This window comes from Piliocolobus tephrosceles, unplaced genomic scaffold, assembly GCF_002776525.5.
Source record: "Piliocolobus tephrosceles isolate RC106 unplaced genomic scaffold, ASM277652v3 unscaffolded_42, whole genome shotgun sequence".
NCBI lineage: Eukaryota > Metazoa > Chordata > Mammalia > Primates > Cercopithecidae > Piliocolobus > Piliocolobus tephrosceles.
The window spans coordinates 1,105,623-1,118,184 of NW_022326531.1; the positions used below are offsets into that span (position 1 = coordinate 1,105,623).

The window sequence follows — 12,562 nt, forward strand, 5'->3', positions numbered from 1 at the left end:
TCCTACTTAGAGTGATGCGGCCCATTTAGAAAGATTCTTAACTTTGGGAGACATTTAAGATTCTAATAAAAACCGTATACCTCCCCAGAAAACTGTAGATGCACGTACTTACAAAGTCTTCTGCATACAGCTTCAAAGTGGTCTCAAAATCCTTGCAGCCATCCAGGGATCAAGGTTTGGGATATCATGTTGTCTTTATCTCATCTGCATCTCCAATAATTACGGTAATAAAGGAAAGAAGAAAAATATGAACCCCATACTGAATGTATACAAAAATCTAAGGAGTGGCATCTGACTGGATCAGATCGATGCATGTATGTCATAAGAATCTAGGAAGCACCAAGTTGAGTGAGATTAATGAGCCCGCAGCCCCATATTCCATTCCTAAGAGTGGTATTAAGAAATACTGGCAAGCAAGGGACATACTCTAATGGTTTTCTTTTTAGCTAAGAGGCATTAGAGTTCTTCAACCAAATATATCTTTCTCATAATAATCTAATTTCTGTCCCTACTCAGTAGACAAAAATATGCCCAAACTTGTCTCTTTATTGAGCTTCAGAAGGAGAGTAAAAATAAAAAGAGAACAAAGAGATGGCTGTGACAGAGTTGTCACTCTACCCTGATCTCAGCTTTTTTTCCCTCACAAGAAACAAATATGCTTCTCAGGTGTGAGAAGGTAAAGACAACATGTAATACCAAAGTAAACTCATTGTATTCTGACAGCCCTCACCAGAAGCCAGGAAAAAAAGAGTACATTTAAATATCTCATTAAGAAGTTTATTATACCTGAGTAACTCAGAGGAATCACACAAACATTAAAATGTGTGCATCTCATAACTCCAAAATAAAATCAAAATTCACTGAAGCACTCTCAAATAATGGTTTACTAGAGAGAAAAAAAATTAAAAAATGGGACAAGGTTGCACATTTAACCAGTGTGCTTATATTATCAAAATGAATGGATTTTCTTCCTTGAAAAATTTCACACATCGATGGTAACATAAAGTTCAGTAATTATATTCTATCTCCTATCTTTCCAACACTGTGTGATGCAGTAATTCTTCTGTGTCAATATGTAAAGCAGCTGGGAATTGAACAAAATTAAAACACATTTCACATAAGTCGTGAGCTGAGATTACCTCTTTTGCCCAAGTGAAAGCATCGAGGAAAAAAAGAGTAAAAGGGTTTTCTGAGAAAGGAAAGTCTTTATAACAACAGGCCTTTAAAATAATTATCCCTGCATTAAAAATGCCAGCAGGCCGGGGGCGGTGGCTCAAGCCTGTAATCCCAGCACTTTGGGAGGCCGAGACGGGCGGATCACGAGGTCAGGAGATCGAGACCATCCTGGCTAACACGGTGAAACCCCGTCTCTACTAAAAAATACAAAAAACTAGCCGGGCGAGGTGGTGGGCGCCTGTAGTCTCAGCTACTCCGGAGGCTGAGGCAGGAGAATGGCGTAAACCCGGGAGGCGGAGCTTGCAGTGAGCTGAGATCCGGCCACTGCACTCCAGCGCGGGCGACAGAGCGAGACTCCGTCTCAAAATAAATAAATAAATAAATAAATATGCCAGCAAACAAAATTCTAATATATCCGAATTGTCCTTTAATTTATTTTTTTGATTTTTCAAAATGTTTCTTAACATAAAACATCAAGGTGGTTGGTTGAATAGTAAAATTACATTGCATCAGTTTCAGGATATTAGTTCAGGTCTAATAAAATTTTAATAGAAATATGTTTAATGACTTTAACTTACTGCTGAATGAATAGTACTCTGCAGGATTTGATAGTATATGACTCGAGAAAAGATTATTAAGAAGAAATATAAGGCACTTTTATAAAAGATATTTGCAGGAAACCATTAGATGATACAGAAAATCAATAATGCCCTAGTGCCAATTTCAGCAATATTAAAATTACAGTGCTCGTTGATATTTATGATGCTAGAGCTACCAAATCATTTCATTTTTATCTTTCACTACACTGGCATTTTTCTTTGTTATCTAGGACCAATTGCAAAATTTGATCCATTCCTTTAAAAAATGTTTTACAGATGATCCTGTTTCTAAACAGCTCTTCTAAGGAAGAACTTGAACAGTCTATTCTTTATACTTTCAGTGTATAAATGGATTGGTAACGTTCTTTCCTTTTAGGGAAGGTATAATAATTGTAAAATATTAAGACATTGAAAATGGATCTTAGTAGAACCAAATAAATAGGACTTAATAAACAGAGTCGCTCAGCTTACTTTTTTCCAAGAGGAAAAGAAAAATGATGATAGTCTAGCCTCATTATCCCACATGTTTAAAACTGAAGTCCAAGCTGTAATGAATTGTTCAGGAGTGAAATTGTGTATAGAGTACAAATAAATATCTTGATTTTTTGCCATGTCCTTCTCCAAGTTCCCCCAAATTATCATGCAAACAGGAATATAGAGCTTACACTTATTTGGCTTGTGAAGTAACCCTGTGATTTTTTAAACTGGCTAGACTATTATAAACAATGGAATTTAGATAAGTTGGTAGAATCAGAAGAAGAAATAATGAGTGGTGAAATACTGTCACCACCAGTTTTTGACTTGGTGCCCTGGATATAAAAAAACAAAAACTATTTAACTACATGTCCCAGCTAGTAGGCTTCTCCACAGGTAAGGAGACACAAAAAGATAGCCCACTGGTAGGCTGTCTACAATTGCTGTCTCCAGCTTTAAAAGGACAAAAAAAAAGTTTAATGATTTCCCAAACCCTGAACTCCTCGAGTTACAGAATATAAAAATAGTAACTGCCTGAGGCAATGTCATCTCACTGGTGGCTTCCATGAATTGTGAAGTCTGTGCCAGTGATAAGAGGCTGGGAGAAAACTTTCAGATCTTAACCCGTGCTAAAACTCTTATGAGTCAAGTTTTTTTCCATAGTAGCCAATCGGATACATTTTTAAGCATTAAATTCACATACACTAACACATGTAATAGCAACAACAGTAATAATAAAGGCTAGAGGGAGGGTACACATTAACTTTTAACGGAATCTGAGTCTACTGCCTATAAAGATAAAGATGTGTTAATTACATATAAAGCTTTCTGCAGGACCATAGTCTTCTTGAACTTAGAGGGGTTGAGGGATAAAAGGCTACATTTTGGGAACAGTGTATACTGCTCAGTATAAGGGGTGCACTAAAATCTCAGAAATCACCAATAAAGAACTTTTCCATATAACCAAAAACCACCTGTACACCAAAAACCCTGAAAAATTAATAAAATAAAATAAAAAGTCATTGCTAATACTACATTTTGGCTTAAACATTTCTCCAACTTATTCTACCATCCAGACCAATGTATCATTTTTTCAGGATCGTATAGAATTTTCCAGACTTCATTTTCTAGGTCAATCTGAGAACCAAATATAAACATGTGAAATATGTGCTAATGCTTACCATTTATATTTTCTGTTAGTTGATAGTTATTTTTTTATTTTTAATGATCATTCCTTGGATAGTGTTAAATCAGACATTGGCAACCTCCCAAAGATGGAGAAGGGGTGGGCTTTCAGCCTGTCATAGGCCCATGGGTTTGTTCCTAACTAGATCCCCATTCCTGCTGCTGTCCAGAGCCACCACCAACCTCCCCAAGAGTCTGATTTATCACCCTGAGTGAAATCAGAAATTCACTGTAAAACCTTGCCCCACCTCCCTCCAGCTTCCTGGGGTCTGGCTTTTGAAAAGGGATGAATAGGGCTGGGCATGGTGGTTCGTGCCTGTAATCCCAGCACTTTAGGAGACCAAGGTGGGCGGATCACGAGGTCAGGAGATAGAGACCTTCCTGGCTAACAAGGTGAAACCCTGTCTCTACTAAAAATACAAAATATTCGCCAGGCGTGGTGGCCTGTAGTCCCAGCAACTCAGGAGGCTGAGGCAGGAGAATGGCGTGAACCCAGGAGGCGGAGCTTGCAGTGAGCTGAGGAGATGGGGCCACTGAACTCCAGCGTGAGCGACAGAGCAAGGCTCTGTCTCAAAAAAAAAGAAAAAGAAAATGGATGAATATAGAATATTGGTGTTATTATTACCTCTGAAAAGATTGCTAGTCCTTGATCTAGACTATAATTATGTTTGTTTACATTTAATAGCTATCTTCCAACTACATAAATTTCCCCATTCCAACTTTTATGTTTGTGCATGTAAATATGTTCATTTCTAAAGAGATAAGATTAGTTTTCTTTTGAATTTGTTTACCAAGTGTGCTAACCATAAAATCTTCCACAAATGCCATAGATCAGGGGTCCCCAACCTTTTTGTCACCAGCGTCCAGTTTCATGGAAGACAGTTTTTCCACTAGTTAGATTTTCATTAGGAGCGTGCAACCTAGATCCCTCTCATGTACAATTCACAATAGGGTTTGTGATCCTGTGAGAATCTAATGCTGTTGCTGATGGGATAATCTGATTTGTCAGGAGATGGAGCTCAGGCAGTAATGCTCAGACGCCTGCTGCTCATCTCCTGCGAGGTAGCATGGTTCCTAACAGGTCACAGAATGATGCCGGTCTACTGCCAGGGAGTTGGGGGTCCCTGCCATAGGTGATCTACCTGAGATCTGGATAGAGGAGGCACTCAATAAATATTTGTTGCATTAAATAAGCATGCCAACTCACTGTACAACAGCAACCAACTCACTTCCTAGAAAACCAGGCCATTCAATCATCGTCTGGCCTCTCCTCACCGCTCTCATACATAGGAGACTCCTCTCTATACCAGATCTTATCATTCCACAGCATTTTAACGTCCACATCTGTGATCCATTAAAACTAGACACATGGCCGGGCGCGGTGGCTCAAGCCTGTAATCCCAGCACTTTGGGAGGCCTAGACGGGCGGATCACGAGGTCAGGAGATCGAGACCATCCTGGCTAACACAGTGAAACCCCGTCTCTACTAAAAAATACAAAAAACTAGCCGGGCGAGGTGGCGGGCGCCTGTAGTCCCAGCTACTCGGGAGGCTGAGGCAGGAAAATGGCCTGAACCCAGGAGGCGGAGCTTGCAGTGAGCCGAGATCCGGCCACTGCACTCCAGCCTGGGCCACAGAGCGAGACTCCATCTCAAAAAAAAAAAAAAAAAAAAACTAGACACAGCTTATATTCAATGTTACATCCTTTCAAACACTGTCTTGCCAGTTTTTTCTGCCCCTTGATCTATTTCCCCAATTAGAACCATCAAACCTGCATCATTCTACATATTCCTTCTTCACTCAGTTTCACTGAAAGTGGGTAGAAGAAATATCACACAGGAATGATCTCATGATTTAGCTGATTCTTTCTCATTCCTCAAAACATGCTTCCTAAAACTTTCTCAGCTTATCCCCACCCCTTTTTTTGTAAATTTATCTGCATCTAAGCCTCTCATGGTCTTCCTATCTTCAAAGAGCAGTCTTTATTTCCTTCAAAGCCTATCCTCACCTGCTCTTTTATTTTCATCTCCTTCTGCTTCCTCAGGGACCTTCCTTAATGGATTATCTCCTAGTTCTACAGTATGTTCAACCTACTTCTGTTGAGTGATTCTTTCACTGTAATGTAGACATCTGCTTATTTAGAAAATCTTTCTTTGAGTCCTGTTACTCCTTCCTTTTCTTCCTGACATAGAAAAAAAAACCCATAAAGCAAAAGTTTGCTCCAATATAAAGGAAAAATTTTCACTTCCTACAGTTCATTCACTCAGACTCTAAAATTCTACTCCAAAAACCACTCTCACTACAATAATCAATATACTCTTTGATGTTGTATACAATGGATACATTTCAGACATGTTGGTGACATTTTCAGAGTAATGAAAGCTACTGACCCCTCCTACCTGTTGAAATACCTTTGTTGGCTTTTATAACAGAGTTTTCTCCTAAGTAATCTACAGCTCTGACCCCTCTGAAGTAGATAGCTGTGTTAATTCCTCTCTCTATGTCCACAATAACATTTCTTTGGTTCCTTCTCAGCCAAAAGTTCACCTAGTTTTCACATTCTCCCTGGGTATACCATCCATTGTTGCTGTGCTTTTAAATTACCAACTATAGTCAATGAGCCCGATCTATCAGCAGATCAGATCTGTGATAGACTGACTTGTGTCTCCCTAAAAATTCATATGTTGAAACCCTAGCCCCCAGTATTTTTAAATATGACTGTATTTGGAGATAGGGACTTTAAAGATGTGATTAATAAGTTAAAATGAGACCAAGAGGGAGGAGCCTCGTCTCATTTGACGGGTGTCCTTAAACAAAGAGGAAATTTGTGCTCTCTTTGGCAGCATATATACTAATATAGGAAGGATACACAAAAGATTAGCACAACCCCTGTGCACAGTTGACATGCATATCTGTGAAGTGTCTCATATTAAAAGACAGAGAAAGAAAGAGAGAGAGAAGTTTGAAACTTATTGAAATCTGAACACACAGAGAGACAACAGGGATGTGTGTGGGCACCGAGGAAAGACCACGTGAGAACACAGCGAGAAGGCAGCCATCTGCAAGCCAAGGAAAGAGCCTCTGGAGAAATCAAACTTGCCAACACCTTGATCTTGGACTTCTCATCTCCAGAGTTGTAAGAAATCAATTACTATTGTTTAAACCATCCAATCCGTGGTATTTTGTTATGGCAGCACTAGTAAACTAACCTGAGATCCTTCTCTTGAGCTCCAGATCCCTCAATACAGAAGCATTCTAGTTAACAAAAACTGAATGTTTTGTAACTTCCCAAATCCTTGTTCGTGATTATATTCATTTTTCTACCCTCAAAATCTGATTCTCTTCTTTTATTCCTGTACTGATAGTAGGAATACAGCTAACCAGTTTCCCAAACCAGAAACCTGGGAGTTATCACTGGTACATTCAGTTTTTTCATCCACCAATTTTACTCATTTACCAAGTCAGGTTCATACTGCAAATCTAAAATCCATCCTCCTTCTCCATATCATTATTTCCCACTTAAATGTTTTATCAACCTCCTTGTTGGTTTCCCATCTTACTACAGCCAGAATAAACTTAGCAAAATGCAAATCTCATTATGTCATTCCTTTGCTATAAATTTTTCACTGGTTTTTCATAGCCAACAAAATAAATCCTAAGTCTTCATTATGGCATAAAATGCCCTCCACAGCCTAGTGACGGCATCCACTATCATCTGCCTTTCCCAGTCTATAGTCCAGGCATCCTGAATCACGTGGCGTTTTTGAAGGTTGAATAATCTTTCCTCCTTGCCTTTTTCCAGCCTTCCCTTCATTACCTGCCTTTTTTTTTTTTTTTTTTTTTTTTTTTTTTTTATTACAGGAGCCTCCCTCTCTCGCCCAGGCTGGAGTGCAGTGATGTGATCTCAACTCCTCTGCCTCCCAGGTTCAAGCGATTCTCCTACCTCAGCCTCCCAAGTAACTGGGACTGCAGACATGCATCACCAACCTGGGCTAATTTTTGTATTTTTAGGAGAGATGGGGTTTCACCATGTTGTCCAGGATGGTCTTGAACTCCTCACCTTAGGTGATCCTTCCACCTCAGCCTCCCTAAGTGCTGGGATTACAGGCATGAGCCACTACGCCCAGCCACCTGCCTAACTATCATTCTTCTCCTACAAAAGTAAACACAGACGACATTTGTGGAAAGTCTTACTTAAACGACCTGCCACAGGCTAACCTGATCTAGGAGCTGCTCCAGTAACAGCCATGAGAGCGTTGTGTATATTAATTCCCTATCACACTAGCATTGCAATAGACTCTTTACCTGTGAGTCTAAGGCACTGGATTTAAAGTCTTTGAAAAACCATGTCTTTGTATCCTGAGGGTCCGGTATGAATTCAATAAATGTAAATTGGTGGAAGAATAAATGAATGACTGAATGAATGAACATATGAATGCAGGTTTAGGCATGTCAAATTCCTTATAGAATTTCCTGAGGGATAAGCCATTAGTAGACACAGATATATTCTGAGTCTGAGAATTTTCTTAGATAAATGTTTTCAGATAAACACCCTAATCCCTCAAGATATTAAATTTTCCCAACTCTTATTTAAAAAATACAGCCACTTCCTACAGGCAATTTATTGGCATATCTACTTAGTTCTGCAGTTTCATAAACATCTAATGTCATGGTCAAACACATGTGCCCTTAAGGCCAAGGTCCTCAAACTTTGTATTGTTTTATATTACTTATATTCTACCAGGTGAGTGTGTGTTGGAGGGGAAGTTCTTCTTTTCTCAAAAAAGTGAAATAGTAAAGTTCACCTTTGTAATACAATTGATTCAAAATAAGTAGGCCCTAAGTGTGCATCACTTTAGAAAGCAATTATTTTGATTTTTTACTAAAGTTTTATAATTACTATTCATTAAAATTTCATATTATTCCAGCCTCTAACAGAAGTTAAAAAAAAAAAAAAAAAAAAACTACCTACCTGCAGCTTTTGTTGAAAATATGAGTTTCTTTTCCTGCTTTTCTTACAAGTCTCTCAAATTACTCAACTTTCTTATCTACTAATTCTTATCTAGTAATTTAGAGTCACTACAAATTGTTCAACTCTGTTCTTACTACTGCGGCTTGCTAACTTCTTGGGTTTTTAACTGTATCATTCTTTATTGAGTTTCTGCTGCTTTTTGTTTATTTGTTTGTCTGTTTGTTTTTAGAGACAAGGTCTTGCTCTGCCACCCAAGCTGGAGTGCAGTGGCGCGATCTCGGCTCACTGTAATCTTTGCCTCCTGGGTTCGAGTGATTCTTCTGACTCAGCCTCCAGAGTAGCTGGGATTACAGGCATGCACCACCATGCCCAGCTGTTTTTTTTCCTTTTCTTTTCACCATGTTGGCCAGACTGGTCTCAAACTCCTGGCCTCAAATGTGCCTGCCTGGGCCTCCTAAAGTGCTGGGATTACTGGCGTGAGCCACCGCACACTGCCAAGTTTCTACTGTTTCTTAATTGTGAGTGCATGTTTACATGAAGCATATGCCCAAGTCTCTGGAATATGTATAAGAATGAGTTATAGAGAGACTTCCTACCTGCTATAATACGTACCTATTTCTATCTCAGGCCTGTGTGCCTGCAGCTAGAACTGTAGATGTCGGGAATAGGATGACCTCTCAGGTATTATGCTTGCATAAAGCTTTGTTATTCCTCAGTTATCTCATTTATCATAGTATTATAATGAGTGATAAAGCTGTTGTCCCCTTGACTAGTTTATAAGTGAGCATAGTGTCTTCCTACTTGTCTTTCTTTATTATTTTTTATTTTTTGAGACAGAGTCTCTTCCTGTCTCCCAGGCTGGAGTACGGTGGTGTGATGTCAGCTCACTGCAACCTCCGCCTCTTGAATTAAAGCGATTCTCATGCCTCAGCCTCCCTCATGCCACTACGCCCACCTAATTTTTGCATTTTTAATAGAGATGGGGTTTGGCCATGTTGACCAGGCTGCTCTTGAACTCCTGACCTCAAGTGATCTGCCCGCCTCAGCCTCCCAAAGTGTTGGGATTACAGGCATAAGCCCAACCTCTCTCTCTATTCTTAGCACCAGGAACAGCCTAGCATTTATAGATGTTCAACAAATTGTTGTTGTTTTAAATTGCTTTAGCCAGCTTCTTATCTCTTGTCAATGTTGAAATAATTTTCCTTAACTTTTTGGTAGGGTAGAATCTTTTTTATAAATGCTTCTTTTTAATTTTTTCACTTAAATGAATGTTTAATCATTAACTGTAAACCCATTTTGGATGTATTTTACCATGTTTAGTTGCAGTTTAGACATCACTCAGTCCCACTATACTCTGCTCTTCATCACTGAATTTGTTGCACCAAATTCAGTTCCTAGCTGTCTTTAAACTATATGGACTGTTAGTCTTTCTTGGTTATCCTTATAGTTTGGAAACCTGTCTAGTATTTTCTTTCTCTGGCTCAAAACTCTATTATTCATTTTAGAATGTAGGTATTGTATATTGGCCACAACTTCATATTTCTATTGATTATTACACTGTGATTCATATTAAGATAGATATATTTCAGGATGCCAAAGATGAGTTATGAAGTGAACAAAAATCCTGATCAATGGTTTACATTTATCCTGGGAAATACTATACATCTATTTGCCGTGGTAACCAGGCTTGTTTTCTTACATCGTTTCTTTCCCTTGCATCTCTGGCCTGTTTTGAAACATAACGACCAAAATGCTAACTAATACAACCATTTGATGATGCCGGATAGGAAAAAGAAAAAAGACATCTGGGTAGCCACAATCTCCATAAGAACTAAGTATGCACTTTCCTTTAAAGGACATATCTGAAGTGATCTAATTGACTGTGTTGTTGAAGGACAGAAACCTGAGATCAAAAAATCATAACTAGTGAGTTTGAATCCTGATCAAATAAACATTCATTAAATCCAATGAGTAATACCCATGGAAAATCAAGCAAGTGTGTAATCACAGTAACTTGAAAATTGCTATTCTTAATCTCGGAGACTCTATCAGTGATCAGCCTGTCAGGACTTAAGAGCAGAAGGTGACTATCACAAGGTCTTTGGAATGGAATAAAGGCAGGAATCACAAGTAAAGGACCTGCTAGAATTTAGAGACAGTGCAATAGGGACAGTGCCACCAAAAGGTATCTGTGAATAAACGGAAATGCAAAGTATTTACATGACTCACATCAGGGGGTCTTTGCATAGCCAGTCACCTTGGAATGAATCAGTACCAGGGAAGAGTAAACCAATAAACCAAGAAATTGATGATGAGAACTAGAGAAGAGTCATAAAATAAGGTGATGAACAGACCATTTGTGAGTCCCAAAGCTTCCATATCCAGCTAGTCTTTGTGAAATAGTTGAGGATAGAAGTGGGTCTGCTGTTGAGTTTCTGTGACCATTGGTGGTAAGAATGCAAATATATATAAAATACTCAAAGCTAATTTAACTGTTACTTTAAATTTTAGAAATCTGAATATCCAGAAGATAGAACACAGGATCCCCTCCTTCTGGAGACATCAAGAATATAAATCAGATGAAATCTGTTAGTCTTTGAGACATCACTTCTGATGATTACACGTGGTGTTAATACTTTCATTTTTGCTTTCACAATGCTGTTACTTCAAAGACTAGCTGCTGAAGGAGAAGATTGCAATATAAATGAGATATTTAATTCCTACGATGCCTAATATAGGCTTATGTTTTAAAAGGAGATTCAAGCTTATTTCTAGGTCAGTAAAAACATGTATAGCGACTGTTATTTTAGGGTTCATGAAACTAATCAGTAGTCCATATACTTTAATTAATGTTGCATCTATATCCTTTATTGAAACATAATCATTAATTTGTGGGCCATTTTTGTGGAACTGTCAGTGGAATAGATGGCCTTTATGAATTGAGACCAAGGCTGATACTTCACGCAATTTACTGAAAATAATAAGCCTTATCAGAACAGAATACGTTCACTGTGTTACATTTAAACATCATAATGATTCTTGAACATAAACTCTGAGATGGTTATGGGGATCTGACCTTAGCAAGAACATCACTTACATTTATACTAGCATCTAAATAAGCATGGTGCATTCCTAATTTCCTGTATGCATTCAATTATATAAGAGTCAGTACTGTAAAAGTATGTTTTTTAATCCTTGGAGCTCTTCTACCATAGAGATGATTTTATATATATATGTATAGACACACACCAAACACACATTCTCTCTCAATTGGGGCGTACTGTGAATACAAAAATCCAATTTCAGCTTGAGTTGTATATATGTTTACATTCACAACATAAAAAGTTCTGAAGCTTGACCCAATTGTGCTTGACTTTACTGTTACACTTGTAAGGTAACAGTACTTTCTAAAATATTGATGTTGCTCTTAAACATTAAACTCTTCAAAGATACTAAATGTGGTACAGAATATATACAGACAACATGATGAGGCAGTTACATTGCTTACATAAACAGTGAAGTTTCCATATTTGGATGTATTTTCATTGTGTATATATTATTCCATCTGGTAGCCTACCCTGAGGGTTTATTTTATCACCCTACTTGTCCCATAAAGATTCTTGAGATTTTTATTGTAAGAAACAATGAAAATGCTAATTAGTTATATTTTTCATCATAATCTTTTTTTTATACTAAAGGATCTCTCTCCTTTTTTGTTTCTGCTTCTATATGCTATTTCCAATGAGTTTTGTTGCCCCAAAGCTATCATTTTTAGGCTTCTAATATTGTTTTCTGTTCACAGGGCTTAATAACTGCTTTGTAATGGATTCTGTTTACCTCAGAGGCAGGCATTTTGGAGAATTCAGCTTGTATTAGGGCAGAATTAAAAAATTCTATGTGGCTTTGGGGGCTTCTTCCCTCAGAAAATTAAAATGGTTTAATCTTTTGACTGAAAGAGGAGCTGACATGATTCTTTTTAAAATGAGACACTAGGATTCGAAATGGATCACAAAAGAAGACAATCCTGCATGCATTTAAATGCATAGACAGTATATTTTATGCACATAATTATTTTAGCTCTTTTAATTATTATTTCTTACCTGCTTTTAAAAAAATGGCTGCCTAACCAAGCACTGGAAGTTGAGGTTCTGTTGCTT

General features: G+C 38.0%; 1 protein-coding gene and 1 non-coding gene across 2 annotated transcripts in view; both read left to right on the forward strand.

Moving 5' to 3' along the window:
• Positions 1-12,562, forward strand: part of LOC111550233 (potassium voltage-gated channel subfamily D member 2) — a 488,246-nt gene that overhangs the window by 405,525 nt on the left and 70,159 nt on the right. The window lies entirely within an intron of this gene.
• LOC113224838 lies at positions 6,261-6,367 on the forward strand. Its single transcript, XR_003309445.1, has one exon. It is a non-coding gene; the product is annotated as a U6 spliceosomal RNA (small nuclear RNA).